The 4,916-nt window shown below is 27.4% G+C and overlaps 1 long non-coding RNA gene across 1 annotated transcript; it reads right to left on the bottom strand.

Moving 5' to 3' along the window:
• Positions 1 to 1,450: 1,450 nt before the first annotated feature.
• Positions 1,451 to 2,254, bottom strand: LOC147808688 (uncharacterized). Its single transcript, XR_015434348.1, has 3 exons — positions 2,153 to 2,254; positions 1,783 to 1,890; positions 1,451 to 1,524 (listed from the first exon to the last, which is right to left on the bottom strand). It is a non-coding gene; the product is annotated as an uncharacterized LOC147808688 (long non-coding RNA).
• Between the last annotated feature and the right edge of the window lie 2,662 nt (positions 2,255 to 4,916).

The raw sequence follows: 4,916 nt of genomic DNA, 5'->3' as shown, positions 1-4,916 counted from the left end.
ATTACAAGGCTTAGTTTTACCATCAGCACCAAGTACACAATCCCCATCTCCACAGTCACACTCTACCAAAAGAAAAAAAAAGATGTTTCTATTTCTACATTCAAAGTGTTTATTTTATTTTTAATACATGAATCATGAAAACAAATCAATTTCAAAAAACATTTATAAATCTTTTTTTCATTATATTTTACAATATTAATTCAGATAAATTGTGAGAAAAAGCACTTCCTATGATTATCATTTGAAAAAGAGACGGAATTAATATTTATCTAAATTTTACGACGTGGAGCTTAATTTATTCATTTTTCCCCACAAACTTACTTTTGCAGATCCCATTATATTCCTTCAACTTCTTATTCTCTTCGCAATTACAAGGCTTAGGTTTACCATCAGCACCAAGTACACAATCCCCATCTCCACAGTCACACTCTACCAAAAGAAAAAAATAAGTTTCTATTTCTACATTTAAAGTGTTTATTTTATTTTTAATACATGTAACATAAAAACAAATCAATTTCAAAAAACATTTATAAATCTTTTTTCATTATATTTTACAATATTAATTCAGATAAATTGTGAGAAAAAGCACTTCCTATGATTATCATTTGAAAAAGAGACGGAATTAATATTTATCTAAATTTTACGACGTGGAGCTTAATTTATTCATTTTTCCCCACAAACTTACTTTTGCAGATCCCATTATATTCCTTCAACTTCTTATTCTCTTCGCAATTACAAGGCTTAGGTTTACCATCAGCACCAAGTACACAATCCCCATCTCCACAGTCACACTCTACCAAAAGAAAAAAATAAGTTTCTATTTCTACATTTAAAGTGTTTATTTTATTTTTAATACATGTAACATAAAAACAAATCAATTTCAAAAAACATTTATAAATCTTTTTTTCATTATATTTTGCAATATTAATTCAGATAAATTGTGAGAAAAAGCACTTCCTATGATTATCATTTGAAAAAGAGACGGAATTAATATTTATCTAAATATTACGACGTGGAGCTTAATTTATTTATTTTTCCCCACAAACTTACTTTTGCAGATCCCTTTGTATTCCTTCAACTTCTTATTTTCTTCGCAATTACAAGGCTTTGGTTTACCATCAGCACCAAGTACACAATCCCCATCTCCACAGTCACACTCTAACAAAAGAAAAAAAAGATATTTCTATTTCTACATTTAAAGTGTTTATTTTATTTTTAATACATGTATCAAAAAAACAAATCAATTTCAAAAAACATTTATAAATCTTTTTTTCATTATATTTTACAATATTAATTCAGATAAATTGTGAGAAAAAGCACTTCATATGATTATCATTTGAAGAAGAGACGGAATTAATATTTATCTAAATATTGCGACGTGGAGCTTAATTTATTTATTTTTCCCCACAAACTTACTTTTGCAGATCCCTTTGTATTCCTTCAACTTCTTATTTTCTTCGCAATTACAAGGCTTTGGTTTACCATCAGCACCAAGTACACAATCCCCATCTCCACAGTCACACTCTAACAAAAGAAAAAAAAGATGTTTCTATTTCTACATTTAAAGTGTTTATTTTATTTTTAATACATGTATCATAAAAACAAATCAATTTCAAAAAACATTTATAAATCTTTTTTTCATTATATTTTACAATATTAATTCAGATAAATTGTGAGAAAAAGCACTTCATATGATTATCATTTGAAAAAGAGACGGAATTAATATTTATTTAAATATTGCGACGTGGAGCTTAATTTATTTATTTTTCCCCACAAACTTACTTTTGCAGATCCCATTGTATTCCTTCAACTTCTTATTCTCTTCGCAATTACAAGGCTTTGGTTTACCATCAGCACCAAGTACACAATCCCCATCTCCACAGTCACACTCTAACAAAAAAAAAAAAAAAAAGATGTTTCTATTTCTACATTTAAAGTAAATATTTTATTTTTAATACATGTATCATAAAAACAAATCAATTTCAAAAAACATTTATAAATCTTTTTTTCATTATATTTTACAATATTAATTCAGATAAATTGTGAGAAAAAGCACTTCCTATGATTATCATTTGAAAAAGAGACGGAATTAATATTTATCTAAATATTACGACGTGGAGCTTAATTTATTTATTTTTCCCCACAAACTTACTTTTGCAGATCCCATTGTATTCCTTCAACTTCTTATTCTCTTCGCAATTACAAGGCTTAGGTTTACCATCAGCACCAAGTACACAATCCCCATCTCCACAGTCACACTCTACCAAAAGAAATAAAAGAAGTTTCTATTTCTACATTTAAAGTGTTTATTTTATTTTTAAAACGTGTATCATAAAAACAGATCAATTTCAAAAAACATTTATAAATCTTTTTTTCATTATTATTTACAATATTAATTCATATAAATTGAGAGAAAAAGCACTTCATATGATTATCCTTTGAAAAAGAGACGGAATTAATATTTATCAAAATATTACGATGCTGAGCTTAATTTATTTATTTTTCCCCACAAACTTACTTTTGCAGATCTTATTGTATTCCTTCAACTTCTTATTCTCTTCGCAATTACGAGGCTTAGGTTTACCATCAGCACCAAGTACACAATCCCCATCCCCACAGTCACACTCTACCAAAAGGAAAAAAATGTTTCTATTGTTCATGTAAAAATGTTCATGTAAAGTAATTATTTTATTTTTAATATTATATGTCATTAAAAAAACAATTTCAAAAAACATTTATAAATTTTTTGTTCCTTATATTTTACACTATTAATTCATATAAATTATAAGAAAAAGCACTTCATATGATTATCATTTGAAAAAAGAGACGGAATTAATTCTCACCTAAATATTACGACTTGGAGCATAATTTATTTATTTTCCCTAAAAACTTACTTTTGCAGACTCCATTATATTCTTTCAACTTCTTATTCGGATCGCAATTACAAGGTTTAGGTCTACCAACAGTATCAAGTACACAATCCCCTTCCCCACAATCACACTCTGTTAAAAAATAAAGTTTTTTTATGTATTAATTTTATTTTTATAGTAATTAATTTGTTCAAATATATGACTTAAAATATATATAGTCTTAAATCATACTAATTTTTTGTAAATTATACTTTACCCTATCATAAATCTTAAAATTTTCAAGAAACAGCACTTTAAGTTATTATTTTTTTAAAAGGAGATGCGACTAATATTCATTAAAGTATTATATTGTAATGGGTATAATTTTCCCACTGTCACGAAGTGCACAATACCCCTCCTCACAACAATATACTATATATATATATATATATATATTATTCTCATAGTAAGTAATTTTATTAAAACAAAATGAGTAAAAAATAAATGATGCTCTGAGAATATTTGTTTAAATTTTTTTTTCACCTTATAGTGTAAATTTGCAATAAAAGGGCAACAAATAATAACAAAAATTTAAAGTTTTGCAATGAACAACATAACTCTATATAAGGTTAAAAAAAACCAAAAATAAAAAGAATATTATAATTATATTATTTCTCCTTCAGAGATTTTAAGAGATTAAGAAGGGCCTTAAGAGATTTTTAATACATAAACGAATCATATTTGTGACTTTTTATACGAAAAGAAAAGTATAAATGTATAAAAAACTTGGTTTGACTGATTTAAATGCATTAATATAAAACAAAGACAATTTCAAAAATTAAGTATATTGATTGTAACTGTAAAAGGCTCATAAATTGTTTCAAAAAGTTATCACTAAGCAAGTGCTATTAGTCAAAGGTATCTGAATTCTGAAGTTAGCACGGTTACCTTTTCGGTTTATTTTCTGCTCAAAACGTTTGCTTTTTATGAGAAAATGTGCATGGTAACAGGGATTATCTTAAATTTCTCATTAGCTAGTGAAACTGATAGTTACTATGATCACTATACAAATTCGCTATTTAGAAACAATTCTCACCAAATTCTCTACATTGAGTATAAACCAGAAAAGTATCATCTAAAATACTTTTGATCTAATGATCGGATTTTTACGTAATTGTTCAAAGTTTGTTTCAAATTTGATCATTAACAAGTGCCATTTGCTAATTAAATTACAAAATCAGACGCAAAAAAAATTTCTCCGAGTAAGAGAACCATTTTTTTTTACAACCCATTTAGATTTTTGACCAACAAAAAATAAATTAGGGAAGCTATCAGATGGGGTTCAACAGTTTTGTCAGGATAGCGATCGAAGTTTTGGGCCAATTAACTCCGTCTCTGTCGGCATGGCATCTCATACCTTCAGCGGTTTTGTGCTCGTATGATCGGAATCGTATGCCATGCGATGAAGAGAAAAGTTGCATCATTGAAATTTAATTGATGGATATTTACACGTCTCTTTAAGTCCCGCGATTATTTTTGTACTTCGGAATATTGATCAGAGGTTTGCAACTAGCCTCAATTTTTTAAACAATTTTCGTAGTGAAATTTCTCACCTTGAATTGAAATCAAAATCCTTTTCTACTTTTTGTAATCTCGCTTTCTTTGTGCTACCGTTGTATGTCAAAATAGTAATGATGTATTCCTAGAGTTAGCCCGGGGACTGTGAATTCATTATCTCTCAATCGGAAGATTTACCGAGTTAAGTCGGATATCTTTTACCTAATTTTAATAATTATTTCATGCGAATATTTACCTTGCAATAGAGTCAAAAAGCACTAGAGTCAGTGGAATTAATATGTTATCACGGTTTATTTTTTAAGATAAAACTTGGGGGTTAGAATATTAGCATATAATAATTTTTAAAATTAGGTAGAACATTATATATTTCACCACCATGGTGGTGAAATATGTAATGTTTTACCTAATTTTAATAATTATTTCATGCAAATATTTATCCTGAGCATTTTAAAGCATTGGAGTCAATGTAATTAATATGTTATCACGGTT

This window comes from Parasteatoda tepidariorum, chromosome 5, assembly GCF_982258835.1.
Source record: "Parasteatoda tepidariorum strain Cologne lab strain chromosome 5, Ptep-v5.0, whole genome shotgun sequence".
NCBI classification, from domain to species: domain Eukaryota; kingdom Metazoa; phylum Arthropoda; class Arachnida; order Araneae; family Theridiidae; genus Parasteatoda; species Parasteatoda tepidariorum.
The sequence above is the reverse complement of the archived record's forward strand: the minus strand, read 5'-3'. Positions and strand labels throughout refer to the sequence as shown.